Below are 22505 nucleotides of genomic sequence, written 5' to 3'. Positions count from 1 at the left end.
GCTTCCCTGTCCTTCACTATCTTCCAGAGATTACTCAAACTTATGTCCATTGAGTCAGTGATGCCATCCAACTGTTTCATCCTCTGCCGCCCCCTTCTCCTCCTGCCCTCATTCTTTCCCAGCATCACTGTCTTTCCAATGAGTTGGCTCTTCTTATCAGGTGGTCAAAGTACTGGAGCTTCAGCTTCAGCATCAGTCCTTCCAATGAATATTCAGGGTTGATTTCCTTTAGGATTGACTGGTTTGATCTCCTTGCAATCCAAGGGACTTTCAGGAGTCTTCTCCAGTACCATAGTTCAAAGGCATCAATTCTTTAGTGTTCTGACTTCTTTATGGTCCAACTCTCACAACTGTATGTGACCACTGGGAAGACTATTTTTTTTTTTTTTTTTTAAAGAGCGCAAGGGCTCCCGCAAGCACCCACGTGCCGTCATCTTCCCTCTCCCCGCCGCCAGGGCCAGAGGGAAGGGACGCGTGCGCGCGCGGAGGTGACAGCCGCGCGCCACCAGCCCCCCGGCCCCGCTCGCCCCCCCCCCCGGGAAAGGGGACGGCGGGGCCGCCCTGCGGCGCCCCCAGACTCTCGTCCGCGCCACGCCTCTCCCCACGCCCCCCGTCCCAGCCCGCGGGGCGAGGGCCCGCGGCGGGGAAAGCGCAGGAGAGCGCAGCACCCCGAGGCCGGGAGGCGCCGTCAGGGGCGCCCCCCTCTTCTCCCTCCCTCTCTCTCCTCGGCCCGCTCCCCCCACCGGCTCCGTGGAGGACGGCGGCCCCTCGACCGCCCCGGGGAGAGGCAGAGCCCGCGGAGGGAAAAGAGCGAGGGTGGCACGGACCACCACAACGCCCGGCCCGACAAACCCTTGTGTCGAGGGCTGACTTTCAATAGATCTCAGCGAGGGAGCTGCTCTGCTACGTACGAAACCACTGGGAAGACTATTGCCTTGACTATACACGGACCTTTGACGTCAAAGTAATGTCTCTGCTTTTCAATATGCTGTCTACGTTTGTCATTGCTTTCCTGCCAAGAAGCAATTGTTTTCTGATTTCAGTGGCTGCAGTCAACGTCTGCAGAGATTTTGGAGCCCAGGAAGAGGAAATCTGTCACTACCACCTTTTTCCCTTCTATTTGCCATGCAGTGATGGGGGTGGATGCCATGATCTTAGTGTTTTTAATATTTAGTCTTAACCCGGCTCTTTCACTCTCCTTCTTCACCCTCTTCAAGAAACTCTTTAGTTCCTCTTTGCTTTCTGCCATTAGAGTGGTATGTATCATCCACAAATCTGAGGTTGTTGATATTTCTCCTGCCTATCTTAATTCCAGCTTGTAACTCATCCAGCCTCACATTTCTCATGATCCACTCAGTGTATAGATTAAACAGAGTGACAGCAGACAGCCCTGTCATACTCCTTTGTCAATCTTGAACCAATCAATTGTTCCATACAGGGTTCTAACTGTTGCTTCTTGACCCGCATACAGGTTTCTCAGGAGACAAGTAAGATGGTCTGGTATTCCTATCTCTCTAGGAGCTTTCCACAGTTTGACATGATCCACACAAAGGCTTTAGCATAGTCAATGAACAGAGATAGATGTTTTTCTGAAGTTCCCTTGCTTTCTCTATAAGCCAGCGAATGTTGGCAATTTGATCTCTAGTTCCTCTTCCTTTTCTAAACCCAGCTTGGACATCTGGAAGTTCTTGATGTCACATTATGCTGAGGCCTAGAATGCAAAATTTTAAGCATGACCTTACTATCATGGGAGATGAGTGCAATTGTCCAATGGTTAGCACATTCTTTGGTATTACCCTTCTTGGGGATTGGGATGAGGATTGACTTTTTCCAGTCCTATGGCCTCTGCTGGGTCTTTCAGATCTGCTGACATAATGAATACAGAACCTTGATGGCATCATCCTTTGGGGATTTGACTAGTTCTGCTGTAATTTCATTCCATCCACTAGCTTTATTAACAGCAGTGTTTCTTAAGACCCACTTGACTTGGCACTCCAGAATGTCTGGCTCTAGGTGACTAACCACACCATTGTAGTAATCCAGTTCATTAAGATCTTTTTTTATACAGTTCTTCCCTGTATTCTTTCCATCTCAGTCTCTTCAGCATCTACTAGGTCTCTACTATTTTTATCCTTTATTGTGCCCATCTTTGGGTGAAATGCTCCCTTGAAGTTTCCATTTTTCCTAAAGAGAATCTCTAGTCTTTCCCTTTCTGTTGTTTTCTTCTATTATTAAGCACTGTTCATTGAAGAAGGCCTTCTTGTCTCTTCTAGTTTTATTTTGGAACTCTGCATTTAATTGGATGTACCTTTCCCTCTCTCCCTTGCTTTTCACTTCTTTTTGTTCTTCCACTATTTGTAGTGCCTCCTCAGATAACCACTTTGCTTTCTTGCTTTTCTTTTTCTCCAGGATGGTTTTGTTCACTGCCTCGTGTACAGTGTTATGGACTTCATCCTTTGTTCTTCGGGCACGCTGTTAACTAGATCTAGCCCCTTGAATCTATTCATTACCTCTACTGCCAATTCATACAGGATTTGATTTAAGTCATACCTGGCTGGCCTATTGTCTTTTCCAGTATTCTTTAGTTTAAGCCTGAATTTTGCTATGAGAAGCTGGTGATCTGAGCCACAGTCAGCTCCAGGTCTTGTTTTTGCTGACTGTATACAGCTTCTCCATCCTCAGCTACAAAGAATGTAATCAGTTTGATTTTGGTATTGACCATTTGGTGATGTCCATGTGTAGTCATTTCTTATGTTATTGAAAAAGGGTATTTGCTATGACTAGTGTATTCTCTTGGCAGAATTCAGTTAACCTTTGCCCTGCTTCATTTTGTTCTTCAAGGCCAAACTTGCCTGTTACTCCAGGTATATCTTGCCTTCCTACTTTTGCATTCCAGTCCCCTTCATGGATCACTGCCTTGTCGTGGCGAAGGGGCTTATGTAACTCAATGAAGCTATGAGTCAGGCTGTGAAGGGCCACCCAAGACAGACGGGTCATAGCAGAGAGTTCTGACAAAACGTGATCCACTGGAGGAGGGAATGACAAACCACCCCAGTATACGTGCCATGAGAACCTCATGAACTTTATAAAAAGGACATCTTACAGCTCATCAAAAATTCATGTTGGAGAGAGACCCATTGTGTACAGTGATTGTGGGAGAGTGTTTATGCATAAAACACAGATCAAGATCCAAGTTCACACTGGAGAGAAGCCTTACGAATGTGGTCAGTGCAGGAAATCACTCACCTGGCCTTACTCCCTTACTGAACATATGAAATCTCACACACCCAAGAACTCATATGAATGTAAGGAATGTGGGAAAACATTCAAGTACAGATTATCCCTCTATAAACACTCCAGAATCCATGCAGGCAAGAAACTGTACTAAGGCAGACAATATGGCAAAGTCTTTGCTGACTTGTCAGTGCTGAGTATGCATCAGAGAATTCACACAGGTAAGAAACCTCACAGGTGCACTGAATATGGAAAAGCCTTCATCAAGAGGTCACATCTCCTTTAACATAACTCACATAGAGCAACAAAATAAAAGCAGCACATGTGGGAAATCTTTTAACCAGAAAATATATCTTGTTATCCATCAAAGAAGTCACAAAAACAAGAGAGCTTTGTAAATGTGGGAAAACTTAAAATTAGCCATTTACTAAAGCAGCAAAGAATTCATTGTGAGAAAAGCCCTATCAGTTGAATAAATGTGGAAGAGCACGTCTGAAATTCATGTACTGTAAGTGATATTACAAATTTTTTGGAAACAATTATGGAAAATTTTGAGCTATAGACAACTTTACTATACAGTAAAACTGAGGAAGTTGTGAAAAAATTGAATAATTAAGCATCAAACTGACTATAATTGCATATATGCTCTGCCCCCTGATTTGTGATGTTCACACCAATTATACAAATGTCTGCATTGCTTTAGAAATTTGTATATCTATATATTTGACTTATGTGCTATGCATCTTATACGGATTTTTATCTGTTGTAATGGTTGTACAACATTGTGAACATATTTAACACCATTGACTCATACACTTAAAAATGGTTTAAGTATAGTAAATTTTATGTTATGTATACTTTACTAAAATAAAAAATATATAAATAAAACTTAAACCCCTTCTAAAATTGTATCTATTAATATTTTTGGTAAACACCATCATTGTCTCTTCAAAGCCTAAAATCACCATATACAGAACTGCCAACTTTAAGTGAAATAATATGGTTTCTTATGGAAATGAAGGTCAGCAGTATGAACTTGATCTCTAACCATTTGGGAGCACTTGTGAATAGCTGCAGCAGTTGTTACTGAGCCTGAGCTTTCTTGAGCTTCCTCTTAAATAATAGTCAGGGACAGTTGAAGTCTTCTGCTCTGCTCAGCTGAGCACATCACATAATATGTTTTAATATGCAAAATATGTGTGTGCATGTGTGTGTATGTATTTAATCCTGATTAACCAGACATTGAAGAAAGGACGCAGCTGTGTTCTTTATTACTCCTAGTACTTAGTACAGGGAAAGAGGCATTTCTCCAAGTAGATAGTCATAAATAAAAGCCATCCTATTTTGCTGGAGCAACTTCATAAGTAGAAGTGAGCCTAGCTGGAGCAGCATATAACAGGAGTACCTAGTTTAAAAAAATTAGGTGTTAAAATATTTTGCAACACTTCAGGAAGAAGATTCTTAAAAATCAACATTATTGACTAAAATAAAATTAAATTGTCAATATTATTGTTAAAATCAGTCGTTACCTTTTTGTTTAGGAAATTGATTCAGAGATATCTCAGACATGTTTGGAAATTTCCAGGTGACTAACATAGGTATCATACCAAGCTATTTTTAAAATCTTGTCTCCTTCCTTGAACTACTTAGAAACTCTTATAATTTGACATTACATACATTCTGTCTATTCCCTTTAAAAACGCATGAACTCACAATGATTTTAAGTGAAATTTTTGTAGAGTCCTTAAGCTCTTTCTTCAGACATTTTTGTGAAGCTTAGGTACAGTGTTGAGCTTAAATCTATATTTACAAAATCAGGTTTTCTCTTGGAAGCATAAGTTTTTGGATTAAATATGTGAGCTTGGAATTGTTTTTCCTTAGCATTATTGCAGGGTGATGATGAGCAAAGACATGTGAATGAGAGTAGTTTTCTGAATATCCATCAGATCTAAGTGAAATTTTGTTTTACAGAGTTTTCATTCTATGTGCTAATTAAACTTAGGTAATCACACCAAATCACTTTGTTGTTAAGTTGCTCAGTCATGTCTGACTCTTTACAACCCAGACTGTAGCCCAGGCTTCTCTGTCCATGGAATTCTCCAGGCAAGAATACTGGAGTGGGTTGCCATGCCCTTCTCCAAGGGATCTTCCCAACCCAGGGATCGAACCTGGGTCTCTCATATTGGATGCAGATTCTTTACCATCTGAGTCACCTCGAAACTATTATTCGGCTATAAAAAGAAATAAAGTACTGACACATGTAATGACATAGATGGACCTTTAAAAGATGCTAAGTGAAAGAAGTCAGTCACAAAATATCACATATTGTATGATTCAAGTTATATAAAATGCTTAAAATAGGCAAGTTTGAAGAGACAAAATGTAGATCAGTGGTTGCTCAAGGCTAAATAGTGGAAAAGAGGATTTATTGCTAATGGTATGGAATTTCTTGAGAGGGGTGAGTGGATAAAAATATCCTAAAATTAGGTTGTGGTGATGGTTGCACAACTAAACACAAAAAGAGCCAGAAAGAAATGACCAGTAAGACAGAAGTCGCAATCTTCTGTAACCTAATCACAGAAGTATAATAACAACCCTAATTCATAATCATTTCAGTTTAAGCAAATGAAAGGGAAATTAACATTGTTAGTATTTCTTATTCTACTTGTTAGAAGCAAGGTCCAGCCCGAACTCCAGAGGAAGGGATTATCCAAGGCTGTAATTACCTACCTGGAGGCATGAATATCATGGTAGCCAAGTCAGAAGCTTCCTTCTATACACCCTTTTAGATGATTGTGTGATTGTGTGTGGATGCTCAGTCGTGTCCGACTCTTTGCTACCCCATGGACTGTAGGCTTCTCTTTCCATGGGATTTCCCAGACAAGAATACTGGAGTGGGTTGCCATTTCCTCCTCCAGGGAATCTTCCAACCCAAGGGTCAAACCTGCACTGCCTGTGGCTCCTGCATTGGCAGGCATATTCTTTACCACTAACGCCACCTGGGAAGCCTAAAGCTTTTAACAATCTTGGAGTTCATATAGTAGAAGGGCCTTGCGAATGGTCTGAGTGGGTTGAGGGTATCAGCCAATACAAAAATATTTGCAATCATGAAGATGTCTGTGGAGGAGGGAAACCCTATGAAGAATATAAAGGTAGTAAGAGTTATTGAAGAGCTGCCTACCTTAGACGTCTTCAGAGTCCACACGGGAGAAAAACCATATCCACGTGATGAGCACAGTAAGGGCTTCGCCAGATGCTCCACTCTTCTCCATTATACCTTCCATTCCCATTCAGGAGAGAAAGCATATTGATGTGGTATGTGTGGTAAGAATTTTATGAGTGTGAAACCTGGCATTTGAGAGAGGGCCCATAGGGAGAGAGACTCTATAAATGTGATGAGTGCAGTAAGACTCCTCTGAGGCTTAAACACTTCATATTCATCTGAGAACCCACCCAAGAGAAAATTGATATTAACAAGTGTGATATGGACTTCAGTCAGAAAGGAAATACCTTTATTAGAATCTACATGGAAGAGAATTCCTTTATAATAGATGTGATAATAAGTACTGTCAAAACTGTGAATTACAGACATGCAGCAGAGACATTCATTACAAATATGACAATTATGGAGAGGGGGAGAGTTCACCTAGGACTTCAACACTCATAATAAAGTTACACATAATGAATTTACAATCATAATGAACATACATAATGAATATACACTCATAATGAAGTTGCAATAAGAAATAAACCATACCAAGAGCCTAAGTGAAATTTAAATGAAAGTGTTATTTGTCAAGCTTTTTAATGTTATAAGATACAAAAGCTGTCACCTTAAGGTTCTATTTATGAAGAAGCAATAAAAAGAACGTTGAAAAGAATTATTTCTATGGGACACCCTGGACCCATAAGGAGAATGAGAACACCTCACAGAGAGTTGGGTTCGTAACATGACTTGTCCAGTGGTACAAGATTCTGCCAAGAATATAAATAATCATGGAGGTAGGTCCACAGTGCTGCTTTTCCTGGGTAATGATATCTAAAATCTTGCCTTGATATATGTGAACTTTCCACTTTCACATTTCTTAGGTGAGTATTCTTGTTTCTTACAATGTGGTTTGCAGATCAGCTATATCGGAATTACCCAAGGTGAGTGTGATGTTGTTCAGATGCTCAGCTGTGTCCAATTCTTTGCAACCCCATGGACTGCAGCATGCCAGGCTTCCCTGTCCATCACCATCTCCTGCAGCTTGCTCAAACTCATGTCCATTGAGTTGGTGATGCCATCCAACCATCTCATCCTCTGTCATCCCCTTCTCCTCCTGCCTGTGATCTTTCCAAGCATCAGGGTCTTTTCTAAGGAGTCAATTCTTCACATCAGGTGGCCAAAGTATTGGAGCTTCAGTTCAGCATCAGTCCTTCCAGTTTTCTTTAGGATTGACTGCTTTGATCTCCTTGCAGTTCAAGGGACTCAAGAGTCTTCTCCAACACCCAGTTCAAAAGTATCAATTCTTTGGCACTCAGCTTTATTTGTGGTCCAACTCTCGCATCCATACATGACTACTGGAAAAGCCATAGCTTTGCTAGACAGACCTTTGTCAGCAAGGTAATGTCTCTGCTTTATAACATGTCTAGGTTTGTCATAGCTTTTCTTCCAAGGAGCAAGCATCTTTTAATTTCATGGCGGCAGTCACCATCTGCAGTGGTTTTGGAGCCCAAGAAAATAAAATCTCTTTCACTGTTTTCATTGTTTCCCCATCTATTTGCCATGAAGTGATGGCACCGGACACCATGATCTTAGTTTTTTGAATGTTGAGTTTTAAGCCAGTTTTTCACTATCCTCTTTCACTTTGATCAAGAGGCTCTTTAGTTATTCTTTGCTTTCTGCCATAGGGTGGTGTCATCTGCATATCTGAGGTTATTGATATTTCTCCCGGCAATCTTGATTCCAGCTCGTGCTTTATCCAGCCTGGCATTTCACATGATGTACTCTGCATAGAAGTTAAGCAGGATGACAACATATAGCTTTGATGTACTCCTTTCACAATTTTGAACTAGTCAGTTATTCAATGTCTGGTTCTAACTGTTTCTTCTTGACCTGCATACAGATTTCTCAGGAGGCAGGTAAGGTGGTCTGATATTCCGATCTCTTGAAGAATTTTCCACAGTTTGTTGTTTGATCCACACAGTCAAAGGCTTTGGCATAGTCAATAAAGCAGTAGATGTTTTTCTGGAATTCTCTTGCTTTTTCAGTGATCCAACAGATGTTGGCAATTTGATCTCTTCGGTTCCTCTGCCTTTTCTAAATCCAGCTTGAACATTTGGAAATTCTCGGTTCAGGTACTGTTGAAGCCTAGCTTAGAGAATTTTGAGCATTACTTTGCTAGCATGTGAGATGATTGCAATTGTGCAGTAGTTTGAACATTCTTTGGCATTGCCTTTCTTTGAGATTGGAATGAAAAGCAACTTTTCCAGTTCTGTGGCCACTGCTGAATTTTCCAAATTTGCTGGCATCTTGAGTGCAGCACTTTCACAGCATCATCTTTTAGGATTTGAAATAGCTCAGCTGGAATTCCATCACCTCCACTAGCTTTGTTCATAGGGATGCTTCCTAAGGCCCACTTGACTTTGCACTCCAAGATGTCTGGCTCTAGGTGAGTGATTGCACCATTATGGTTATCGGGGTCATTAAGATCTTTTTTGTATAGTTCTTCTGTGTATTCTTGCTACCTCTTCTTAATATCTTCTGCTTCTGTTAGGTTCATACAATTTCTATCCTTTATTGTGCCCATCTTTGCATGAAATATTCCCTTGGTATATCTAATTTTCTTGAAGTGGTCTCTAGTCTTTTCCATTCTATTGTTTTCCTCTGTTTCTTTGCCTTGATCACTTGGAAAGATTTTCTTCTCTCTCCTTAATGTTCTTTGGAACTCTGCATTCAGATGAGTATGTCTTTCTTTTTCTCCTTTGCCTTTCACTTCTCTTCTTTTCTCACCTATTTGTAAGGCCTCCTCAGACAGCCATTTTGCATTTATGCATTTCTTTTTCTTGGGGACGGTTTTGATCACATTCTCCTGTGCAATGTCATGAACCTCTGTCCATAGAACTATAATTATCAGATCTAATCCCTTTAATATATTTGTCACTTTCATAGTATGATTGTAAGGGATTTGATTTAGGTCATACCTGAATGGTGTTGGAGAAGGCTCTTGAGAGTCCCTTGGACTGCAAGAAGATTCAGCCTGTGCATCCTAAAGGAGATCAATCCTGGATGTTCATTGGTAGGACTGATTTTGAAGCTGAAACTCCAATACTTTGGCCACCTGATGTGAAGAGCTGACTCATTTGAAAAGACCCTGATGCGGGGAAAGATTGAGAGCAGGAGGAGAAGGGGATGACAGAGGATGAGATGGTTGGATGGCATCACCGACTCAATGGACATGGGTTTGGGTGGACGCTGGGAGTTAGTGATGGACAGGGAGGCCTGGCATACTGTGGTTCCTGGGGTTGCAAAGAGTTGGACACAACTGAGCAACTGAACTGAATTGAACTGAACTGAATGGCTTAGTGGTTTTCCCTATTAAAGTCTGAATTTGGTGATAAGGAGTTCATGATCTGAGCCAAAGTCAGCTCCTGATCTTGTTTTTGCTGACTGTATGGAGCGTCTCCATCTTTGGCTGCAAAGAATATAATCAGTCTGATTTCGGTATTGACTGTCTGGTGATGTCCATGTGTAGAGCTGTCTCTTGTGTTGCTGGAAAAGAGTGTTTGGTATGACCAGTGCATTCTTTTGGCAAAATGTTTAGCTTTTGCCCTGCTTCATTTAAGTGTAAATAATACCTTAGTATTGGTGCATGAAAACTTCAGTGTATATAATCATCTGGTTGGACTTCAACCATATCTAATCAGTCTACAGGTGTGGGGACCAAGGATTTGCATTTATAAAAGCTCCTCCTCCCCTTGTAGGTGATTTTTATATATACCAAAGTTGGAGAATTACTGCTCTATGCAATGTTTGCATGAGGTTAAGAAAAAGAAACAAAATCTTAGGTGGCATTTTACTAGTGTGCTGAACCTACTGAATACAAAAGTTTCTACCAATAAATTGATTGAAGTAGGAGGTAAAATTTAAGAGACTTGAAAATGCACATCAGCTGCCAAAGGAAATATTAACAAAGGATTCTCTGACATTACCCAAGATGAGATGGGTGATGACCACAAATGAAAAGTAATGGGGACAAGCAGCCACAACTCAACTTTTAAATGATGTTATTTCTAAAGCTTTAAGCATGGTTTGGTATGGAAACATACAACTTGATAAGGGGAGTGTGGTATGAGTCTATTATATATGGAAAAAGACAGATTGAGAAATTCCTGTAGTTAAGATACTGGTTAAGTTGTCCTTAGAGCAATGATGATTAAATTAGAAACATCAGCATAAATTCAGTCTGTCACTGAAATAATTTGTGCTGTCTCTGGCATCAGCTTATTTACTGTAAATAGTCATATGGAATGGTATAAACATGCAATTTATAGCCTAATCTGAATCTGTATCAGTGATTTCCAAATGTGCGTGGGCATCAGAATCAACTGCAGCTTGTTAAAAATATAGTTATCTTGGGTTCCACCCCAGGAGGCTGAGATTCAGCATTTCTGTGAGAAGGCCTGACTAAGCATCTAAGTTCCAGGTTTTTGGAACTGCTGTGTTTTCCCGTCCTTTTCTAAATGGAATCTGGGCTTCCTCGAAGTTGGCTGATTCAGAATCTCAGTCATGGCAAAGTGGGGTCTGGAACATCCTGTTAAGGTACCGATGCTGACAGAGTTTCCTGAGGTCATGATTAGAGGAGTATAGGAACCTGACAAGAAGAAGGCTTTGCAATTTGAGTTGCTAAAGCCATCTCTGATCACCCTTACTCAGAGCCATTGAATATGTTGACAAGTACTGTTTAAAGAATACAAAAATAAATTTTCAGTTATCAATTCCTCACTGAAAATATGTTTCTGGTTCTGGAACACTTTGCTCTGTAAGTAATATGTAAGCCCCCTTTCGGACATGGTGCCATAGGAGTGAGTGAACCCATGGACTCCAAGCCCCCACTCCCAGGTTCTCTACAGAAACCTTTGTATAGCGTTCTGATACTTTGTCAGAGACATTCCATGGAATTCAATAAGGAGCAGGTGTCTACTTCAGAAAACAGGCTGAGGAGGGGCAAAGAGATCAGTAAGATTGAGCTGTTGTCAAGAACAGAGCTACTGTGTTGTCCATCCTGTTCTGGTGACATTTTAAGACATTTAACACCTGGTGTCCCTGAAATCAGCAAACAATTGAGGATGAGATCTCTTCAGGAGACAAGCCATGGTCAGGAGAAGCCTCCTCACCAAGTGCTTTGTCAGCAAACTTGTCTGGGACTAAAGGTGAGAAATTTAGGGGCGGAGATAGAGGAGAATCACTCTTTTGGAGGGTCCACTGCACCCTAACAAATAAATATTTATCTTATTTTGTTTATTTTTAGGAGAGTTATATTTAACTTTATTATTATTTTTAATTGAAGTACAATTGATTTATAATATGATAGTTTCAGGTGCACAACATAGTGATTCAATATTTTTATAGGTTATATTCCATTCAAATTTATTATAAAATATATGCTGTACAATATAGCCTTGCAGCCTAAGCCTTTATTTTAATAATCTACTATTTTAATAATCTACTATCTTAATCTACTATTAAGCAACTAATATGATCAATCTGTAGGTTATCAGTTACGGAGAATAAGGACAAACTATTCCCTCTACATTCTCTGATTCCTTCTGCTGACCTGGGTTATCTGGAACACCAAAGCTTATTTGACAAATTCACCCATAAGCAACTAAATCAACTTCTTTATGAAACCTTTCTCCCAATTATGATTTCCTCTTAAATAGAAACTTGTTATTTTCATTAAAGTCTTGGTTTGTGTTAAGGGTTTTCAAATTAATGCCTAAGCCCTGGAATGGCTATCAGGTTGCACTTAGGGAGTTACTTTTCTCTTCTACCACCATCCTTATTTCCCAAATCTTAGTAATGTTACCCTCAAGTGACTGTAGTTGTCATCTTTACTTTTGATTTATTTTTCTGCCTTTTACTTACATACTGAGCCTTAGAATTAGAGATGAGTAACATCTCTCAGGCCAGGGCTACCCTGCTGCTAAGTAATCTCTAAGAGTGTAGCTCCTGGTAATCCTTGATGGGCTTCTTGTGTGTAGCCCTACATCATCCAGAATTCTGATCGCAAGTTCTTTTGCTCAAACATTAAGGTTGACCGTGGCTTAATTGGTAGAGCCACTATGGAAAACAGGATGAAGTTTCCTCAAAAAATTAAAAATAAAGCTATCATATGATCCAGCAATTCCACTTCTAGGTATTTATCTGAGGAAAAGGAAAATGCTAACTCAGAAAGATATCTACAGCCCCATGTTTATTGCAGCATTATTTATAATAGTCAAGATATGAAAACAACCTAAATGTCCATCCATGGATAAATAGATAAAGAAAATGTGATGCATGAATGAGCATACATGCGTGCACACACACACACCAGAATATTATTCGGCCATAAAAAGAAGGAAATTTTGTGAATTCTCTGGCAGTCCAGTGGTTAGGACTCTGTTTCCACTGCAAGGGGCATGAGTTCAGTTCCAGATCAGGAAACTAAGATGCCACCTGCTGTGCAGTATGGCCAAAAAACAAAACAACAGAATAAAAACCAAGTTCATAGCCAGAGAGAACAAATTGGTAGCTGCCAGAGGTGTAGGGGTCAAAATGGGTAAAGGAGGTCAAAAAGTACAATTTCCTGTATAAAGTAAATAAGCCATGTACAGCATGGTGACTATAGTTAATAATACACTTTGTTGCACATTTGAAAATTATTAAGAGAATAAATCCTGAAAGTTCTCATCACAAGAAAAAATTTTTGTAGTCTTGTGATAATCATTTTATAATATATGCAAATATTGAATCATCATGCTGTACACCTAAAACTAATATAACTATATATGTTGATTATAACTCAATAAAGAAAAATAAAGGAGGACCATGGCTTATTTCAAAAACTCTCAGTGGAGACAAAAATAAGCATTGAATAAATTCTTTTTAAAATTGAAGTATAGTTAATTTACAATGTTGTGGTAGTTTCTGGTGTACAACAAAGTGATTCAATCATTTATATATATTTACATTCTTTTTCAGATATTTTTCCATTATAGGCTATTACAAGATATTGACTATGCCACTGTGTGCTATACAGTAGGACCCTGTTTAATTTATACATAAAAATTTTATTTTGTGTTTATTTTATATTTATTATTTATATATATGCTATTGTTTTATATTTATACATAAAACAAGTTCTTTTTTTAACAGTATAAGTAGAAGAATTTGGTACAAAGATAGTAGTTTTGGTAGAACTAGGTAGCCGGCCCTCTTTCCCAGCCTCTCAATCTCCCTCTCCACCAGTTCTGAATATAATTGTTAGTGCCTCTCCACTAACAATTGGGATACAGAGCCAATCTTTACTTAATTTAGTCATATTTTTCTAGTTAAATGAATTGCAATCCTCAAAATGAATTTGTATGATCTTGATATTCATTTCATTCCAAATTTTGTTAACCTTCTAGCCACAAAATCTTTGAAGCCACTTTCGTCACTTGTTTTTAAATTTCCAGAGCTTCACTTACCCATTCACATTGACTTAAATTCAACCATGAACTGTCCTCAGCCGTCTAACTGGGTGATAGATCAGCAAACGTTTGTGCATTGAGAGCCAGTCTCTCGTTTAAGGAGCGAGTGTAGGTCGTGTGCCAGGTGATTTGATGGGAAAGGCTGGGCTGCTCATTCCTTCTCCATGGGCCCCTCTGTGTGGACTGCAAATGCTTGTCCTCTCTGAGAGCTGGCCCAGGTTGGCCAGCAGTATATGCATCACTCTGAGCATGCCAGAACTTCAATAAGAATTGTTATTTTTGAGGACATCAATGAGATTATGTAGAGCATGATTCCCTTTATTCATCTTCTATGAGTAACTGGAACTCAGATTTCTTGGAAAGCTCTCCATAATAGCAGGAGAAAGTGTGGATGGCCTAGAATATTAGGTAGATGTCTATGACTTGAAGCTGTGAATAAGGAATCATCTAAGGTTTTATACCAGGTATAAAGTAAAACTGGATGTTTCAGGTGGAAAAAATTGCAGAGACATTATTTATTAATAGAAAGTATGTGGCAAGGAATCCAGATCTGAAAGAGACACGTGCACCCCAATGTTCATCGCAGCACTGTTTATAATAGCCAGGACATGGAAGCAACCCAGATGCCCATCAACAGATGAATGGATAAGGAAGCTGTGGTACATATACACCATGGAATATTACTCAGCCATTAAAAAGAATTCATTTGAATCAGTTCTAATGAGATGGATGAAACTGGAGCCCATTATACAGAGTGAAGTAAGCCAGAAAGATAAAGAACATTACAGTATACTAACACATATATACGGAATTTAGATAGATGGTGGCGATAACCCTATATGCAAAACAGAAAAAGAGACACAGAAGTACAGAACAGACTTTTGAACTCTGGGGGAGAACGTGAGGGTGGGATGTTTTGAAAGAACAGCATGTATACTATCTATGGTGAAACGGACCACCAGCCCAGGTGGGATGCATGAGTCAGGTGCTCTTGCCTGGTGCACTGGGAGGACCCTGAGGAGTCGGGTGGGGAGGGAGGTGGGAGAGGGGATCGGGATGGGGAATACGTGTAACTATATGGCTGATTCATGTCAATGTATGACAAAACCCACTGAAATGTTGTAAAGTGATTGGCCTCCAACTAATAAAATAATATTTAAAAAAAAAAAAAAAAAAGAAAGTATGTGGCAGCAGTAGATAATAGTAAGAAACTCAGTGTTTCAGTCATGGAGTGATGGAGACCAAACTCAGGGAAGGGAGAGTATGGGAGGATCTAAGAGCTATTTGCTACAGAGACTGCAGAAAACAAGGGGGAAACTGGTGGTAGAAAATATAGTATTCTTTCAAGCTGACACCATAGTTTCCAGGAGGGAATATTATGAAGAAGGAAATTTATTCCAAGTGTTCCCAATAATACAGAAACAATGAGCAGAAGTTGGGGACTACCAGTCTAAATGATGGAATGCTGCCATTTCCCTTCTCGGTGGCTTTATGACTTCACAGAAATTACTTGACATCCCTGACCACCACCTCCTGTCTTTCCAGTTCAGGATCTCTGGTACTTACACGCCAATAATTCTTCAACCCCACTGGGGTCTCCTAGAACCTGAGACCCATTACTTTCCACTCTCTGTCTCTCCCCTCCTATCTCCACTTTCCACTTTTCCATCATCGTAGGTATCTGTAAACAGCTCCAACACTCTCCCCTCTCTCCATCCATCATACTAACCTAGAAAACCCCCAACCCTTGATAACCTCAGCTCTGACCCTGGGCCTGTACTCAGGAGCTGATTGTTGCTGAAATATGGTCATACAACACTGACCGCCTTCACATTAATCTCCTGACTAGACAGGTACTCTGAACATGCACCACTCATGATATGATCAAACTAATTGTATTTTTGTCTCTTACCATCCTTTTAATGCCAGGCTTCCCAGGTGGCGCTAGTGGTAAAGAACCCAGCTGCTAATAAAAGAGATGTAAGAGATGCTGGCTTGATCCCTGGGTCAGGAAGATCCCTTGGAGAAGGAAATGGCAACCCACTCCACTATTCATGCCTGGAGAATCCCATGGACAGAGGAGCCTGGCAGGCTACAGTCCCTGGGGTTGCAAAGAGCTGGACACGACTGAGGTGACTTAGCACATGCACAATGATCTCATTCTCTTACCCATAGTATTTGGGCTTCCCTGGTGGCTCAGCTGGTAAAGAATCCGCCTGCAATGCAAGAGGCCTGGGTCGGGAAGATCCCCTGAAGAAGGGAAAGGTACCCACCCCAATATTCTGGCCAGGAGAATTCCATGGACTATTCCATGGGGTTGCAAAGAGTCAGACATGACTAAGAAACTTTCACTTTCATCCTTTTAACATTTGTTTCTGGAGTAACCTCCTTTCCTCACTTTTCTTCTCTTAGGAAGTAAACAGCGTTACAGTCATGTAAGTCAACCCAAACAGTCTTGCCTCGGTGATAAGAATATCCAGACATGGCTCAGTGTTGAGCCCTCCCACCTTCCCCATGTGGGAACAGCTTCATCACTTTGCTCCCCCCTCTCTTCCTGCTCATCTCCTCCCCTATGCATTAACCACGGTTTGGGACCCACCAAAGTGGAAGGCCAGAGGAGAATGGAAAGTAGTATGTGAACTGGTACTCTTGAGGTATCATTTCAAGCCCTCTGGTGCCAGTTGGCACTTTGGTTGGCTCTGGTGCATGAAGAAAACCAGCGCTCTCATGGGTTGTGCTGTATGATGGTTATTCAGAGGTTTCCCATTGCTGTAAGCCTGACTCAGAGGAAGGCACCTCTGCTCCACATGGCTGCTTGTGATTCCCTCCACAGTCCTGGCATCAGATGCCACTTCTCAGCCTCTGTCCACCAAGGTCCCTCCACCGCTTCCAGACAGCCCTGTTGGGCAGAACCTGAGAAAACAGCACGCCAGCTCCCTCTCTAGCTCCTGGCCCACAAGAAGCATGTGTAACCCTTGTCAGGGCACATTCCAGGAATGAGATAGGTCCCCATGCAGCAGAATGCCCTGACCAACGCAGCAAAACAGCCCTCCCCTGGCCTCCAGATTTTCACGTCCACAGTCTGCTGTAGCTTTTCCCAGTGTCCCCAGGCCTCTTTGCTCCCAGCTCAGGGAACATGACTCAGAGCTGTGCTGGTGGGCACTTTGAAGCCCCTTTAATAGACTTGGGTTCCAAGTTAGCAGTCTCCCACCTGACCACCCAAGTAGAAAGAGGAATTTTTCACCTTATCATCAGCAACTTTTCTCCAAAGAGTTCCCTTCACTGGGCTCTTCCTCTCACTGTCTGCTCCGTTTTGACTCCCTGGTCTGGCTGAGGATTCAAGGAGTTCCAGGAGAGTCAGACCATTTTCTTTGCAGAATTCCAGAGGGCGATTTGACCCCTCACCTGGGATTTCCCATCTGTTGTATCTTGTGGCAGCTGGTTTCATGTCTATTCTATCTTGTTGCCAAGTCAAAACTTCATTTTTAACAACTCATTTCACTTTAAAAACCACTCAATACCACCCAGAAATTCACAGTTCACTAGTCAGCATGCCGCTGGCCTTCCAAGACAACTCAAAAGTCAGGGAAATGGTGTCTGAAGTTGCAGAAAGTGAAAGTTGCTCAGTCTAGTCCAATTCTTTGAGACCCCATGGACAGAACACTGGAGTGGGTAGCCTTTCCCTTCTCCAGGGGATCTTCCCAACCCAGGAATCGAATCCAGGTCTTTTGCACTGCAGGCAGATTCTTTACCAGCTGAGCCACAAGGGAAGCCCAAGAATACTGGAGTGGGTAGCCTATCCCTTCTCCAGCGGATCTCCTGACCCAGGAATCGAACCGGGGTCTCCTGGGTTCAAACCCACTGTCTGCCCATGTAGTAGCTAGGTGACCTCAGGCAAGTTATTTAACTTCTCTGTGTCCTATTTCCTCATATGAAGAATGGGTTCCAAATATATTTACTTTCCCCGAATTGTTATAAGGATTAATGAGTTGATGCCAACAAAATGCCTAGAACAGACCCTGAAGTCTAGTAAGTATTCAGTGGGCATTAGTCATTACTACTATCTCCTCTCTCCACTCATCCCTCTCACATTTAATGATCTTTGCATCATATTTTATTGAAATAATGAAGCACCAGAAAGGGATTCCCACTTATTTTTTCCTGCCACCAAACCTACCAGCATGCCTGCTTCTTCACTAATATTCTTTTTTCTCTCTGCCCACTAAAAATATCCCTGCCAACCCCCAACACCCAGCCCAACCTGTGCTCAAGACCCCACCCTGTTCACTGTCAAGGACTTCTTTGACTTCCTCCTCTCTCCACTGTCATTGACTTTGCTGGCTGACCACATGTAGACATTTTTTAAAACAAGAGCAAAAAAAAAGCCCCAAACCCTTCCTCAACCCCACCTCCCTCCAAAGACTTTGAGGGATGGGGTGGGAGAATGGAAGAGAGACTTCACATCTCCCCCGTGGAGCTACTGAGAGAGAAAAACTAGTAATGTCAAATCCTAGCACTGCACCTAGCTTACACCAAAAGCGTAAGTGTTAGCCTCTATTATTGTCATTGCTGCTATTATTCTTGTCAGTTTTCATTTCAGGGCTTGCTGCCAGAGTGCAATCTCTTAAAAAGACATTTCAGGCAATGATTAAGGATCTAAATTTAAGATACAATCCAGGGACTTCCCTGGTGGGCCAGTAGTTAAGAATCTGCCTTCCAAAAAAAAAAAGAATCTGCCTTCCAGCACAGGAGAGGTGGGTTTGATCCCTGATTGGGGAACTAAAATACCACATGCCCTGGAGCAACTTAAGTTCCCCATCTAGAGAGCCTGAGGGCGACAATAAAGACCCAGCTTAGCAAAAAAAAAAACAAAAACAAAAACCCCCCACAGAAAAACCCAAACCAACCAACCAGACAAATAAAAAAAACCCCAAATTACCATTAAGAAAAACAAAATACAATCCACATGCAACTTCCTTGAAGTAAGTAAAGGACATGTAATCCAACCTGTTTCCACTCCATCAAGCACCATCTTCCTCTACCTGTCAATTAGCAGTTTTAATGATCTCACCCTCTTACCCTTAATATTTTTTCATTCATGTTTCTACATACAAAGGGACCATATCTTAAACATTTCGGAAACAACTTTGTTTTTCAGTCATTTTAGAATATTGAATTTGCTTGCCTCCATCCCCACTCCCAGCAGAACCCCCACCTCCACCCCTAGCCCCATCCCCAGTCCACCCCTGCCCGGTTTCTGATGCCAGGTCTCTTTAGACTTAGATGAGCTGAGCTCTTTGTGGATGCAGCAAAGATGAGAAGTCCTCAGACAATATTTTCTCAATTTACAGCCTATTTTATTTCCCTGTTTTACAATCTAAATGTGAATACTTAAAAAGATACTAAACTTCCCTACCCCCTAATAGCAGAGCCTCATCAGTTTTTGTGTCGGAAAATCTTCAAGCTCCTATTGACATCTTCGTGACAGGGCTGTCTCACTCTCTCTTGGCTTCTCTCTGATAACACCGGTACTCTGCCTTCAGCTCCCAAGTGTTTTTGTGGGGTCCTTTTACATTTCGAACACCGATTTCATTCAAGATTTCCTTCAGGTACACCACAGGTTGCATAGTGATGCCAACCAAGTCCTTTATGTTATAATACTGGTGTTTCTCAAAGGCAGCAAATAGCAAGGTTAACACTCGGTCTTTATCCGCCTTCACTCTCTTTCCGGTTTCTTTCTTTCTCTTCTCATATTCAATGTTGTACTGATGATTGGCAACAGGTTTATAATTGGTCGTGACCACCTTCTCCAGTTTCTGTACAGTCCTGGCAGGTTTGGAAGCCCCCTCTATTTGCATCCTCTTCAGCCTCATGTAGTTTTCACTGGGAGCAGGTCTGCATTCGCCACGATGGACCACGGTTCCTTGCAGGGAAAGTTGATCCGGCGCATGCTCAGTAAGCACCGTGAGGACCTGCCCTCTGTCTGAACGCAAGAGAAACTGATGCTCCGTGGGAGCGTGGACCGGGGCCGGTTGTCCATTTGTACCCCGAATGTCTGTAAGTTCCTTATTCAGAGTAAAGGAGATTTCCGACTTCCCTTGATTTGTGGCAATCTTCAGCTTCCCTACTTCACCGCTTCCAGAAGCTTTCGACCACTGCTGCGACAGGTAATTTGGTACCTTCACCAGCCACATACGCTGGTTCTGTTGGATTCCCTCCAAGTTGAGTGGAATGCTCTGGGGCTTGAGTTGGCTGCCTCCGGAGGCCATGGGCACCTGAGCTGAGGGTGCAGAGTTAGGAATGCAGGGGAAGCGAGACACCAAAACCAGCTGGTGGAATCCAGAAGCCTGGAGAGGAAGCAGGAAATACATACACATTCAGAAATGTTCAAAGATGGGGTCTTAGAATCTACAGAGTGCTATGCTATTAATTTCAACAACTGCACAATTGTCAAATTTTTCATAATAAGGGGAGATGGCAAACCATAAAAGTGGGGAGTTTGATAACTGTGTGGCACAAGCTGCAGACGAAATACTTCAGCAATTAAAATTATAGGAGCTTCAATCTACCAATGTAGGAATTTTTAAGACACAGTCATCCCTAAACACCTACTCTACCAAGCTGCCCCCTGCTCTATATTTTTCCAGAGCATATGAAATATCCTAGATACTTATTATATTTTACTTATATATTTTCATTATATTATCCTATGTCTCTCCCCTCTCTCCCTCCCCAGACTCTAAACACCATGAAGGTAGAGTTTATCACTTTCACTGCTGTTGGTGTTTAATAATTTTATTTATTTCTTTGAGGGAGGCAGAGAGAGCAAAAAGTGAGCATAATTTTACAAAAGGAAGCCAGGAGGGAAGGCCCTTCCACCAGGCTGAGACTCACCAGAGGCAGCAGAGAGCTGTGCCGAGCGAGGCTGGCCAGGGAAGGTGCTGTCTGCTGAGCAGGGGCTCACTCAGGCTCCACGCTGCCTCTCCCTGGAACTGAGAACAGAGTCTGTCTTCACAGCCCTATTTATTGCCACCGGTAGGGAGGCCTTGATGGGATTAGGTAACAACCAGACTGAAAATCCAATCACCTTGATTCAGTTATGGGTTTTCCCCCAAACATCTCCTAAAGCATAATCCTGAGGGTGGGGACCTTCTTGGTTTATTTCCTCCACTGACCCATTTTCTTTAATTCTCCAGTGTAGGGTGGGTTCAGGGGAAGACAGTTTGCTTCAGCATCTTTAAAAAGGCGGGAGATGTGGGTATTTTGAGAAGTTATGGGATATGTTATTCCCAGTCCCTGACCAAGCACTTCCACTTGGAATTAAAATTGCTCTCACTGGGGCATTCCAGCGGTTAAGACTCCATGCTTCCAAGGCAAGGTGTGTGTGGGTTGTATCACTGGTTGGGGAACTGGGATTTTATTTTTCAGCTTGAGCCTCATGCCCCGGGTGTGGCTGAAAAATAAAAAATGAAAAAATGTAAGAAAAACAAATTGCTCTCACTACCCTCTGGCTTCCCTGATGCTCAGTTGGTAAAGAATCCACGTGCAGTGCGGGAGACCTGGATTTGATCCGTGGGTCAGGAAGAGCCCCTGGAGAAGGGGATGGTACCCACTCCAGTATTCTGGCCTGGAGAATTCCATGGACTGTATAGTCCATGGGGTCACAAAGAGTCAGACACGACTGAGCGACTTTCACTTTCACTTTCTTTCACCCTCTGACTGAATGTGGAAAGTCTGTATTTCCTTCCCTGATTGCTCACTTCTTAAAACGCTCTCTTTGTGTGCTTCCATGACACAAGCTCCTGGGTTCCTTCCTGCCTCTCAGACTACCATTTAAGTCTCCTTCCTGGGCACCTCAGTGTGACTTGGGCCATAAATGCTGTCTATTGGCTCAGGTGCTGTCCTTTCTCATTTGACACACATTTTGAAACTTATATTTCAGCAGATGCCTCTCAAAAGGGCATCCATAGTTCAGCTCTCTCTCCTGAGCTTCTGGTAGGCCACTCAAATGCCAGCTGATGTCCTCCACTGCACATGATTCCTAGTAAGTCAAAACAAGGACCACACCCACTGTCCCCCCGCCCCCCAAAAAACCTACTCTTCCTGTATTCCCCTTCACCCTGTCTCCTAAACCGGAAACTTGAGTGTTAAGCTTACTCCTCCCCATGTATTGCTCCAGTGGGCCAGGAGGTTCTACCTATTCTGTCTCCTTAATTCATCTCAGATTTCCCCCTCTATGATTTTCTTCTCCTGGTTCAGTGTAATATCTTCTTCTCCGACCCCGGTTCCTCCTGTCACTGCATCCCACACACTGAAGTCAGAGTAGTGTTTCTAAAGCATGATTCTAAACATACCTTTCTCTTTCTTCATAGATTCAGGAGCCTCCCTACATTTCATAGAATGAAATCCATTCTGTCTAAGGTGGCTTCCAAAGCCTTTCCAGAAGGGACTGCTGCTCACCATCAGTTTTTGCAAAATCTCCTTAGGAGCCCAGTTGTAATGAGCTTGGAAGCTCAGTGAACCTTCCATTGCTCTCTCTTGCCTCTAGGTCT

General features: G+C 41.9%; 1 pseudogene; it reads right to left on the bottom strand.

Annotated features, from left to right (window-relative positions):
• Nucleotides 1–19400: 19400 nt before the first annotated feature.
• LOC136153553 (general transcription factor IIF subunit 2 pseudogene) lies at nucleotides 19401–20222 on the bottom strand (annotated as a pseudogene).
• Between the last annotated feature and the right edge of the window lie 2283 nt (nucleotides 20223–22505).

Source organism: Muntiacus reevesi, chromosome 1 (genome assembly GCF_963930625.1).
Source record: "Muntiacus reevesi chromosome 1, mMunRee1.1, whole genome shotgun sequence".
Taxonomy (NCBI): domain Eukaryota; kingdom Metazoa; phylum Chordata; class Mammalia; order Artiodactyla; family Cervidae; genus Muntiacus; species Muntiacus reevesi.
The sequence above is the reverse complement of the archived record's forward strand: the minus strand, read 5'-3'. Positions and strand labels throughout refer to the sequence as shown.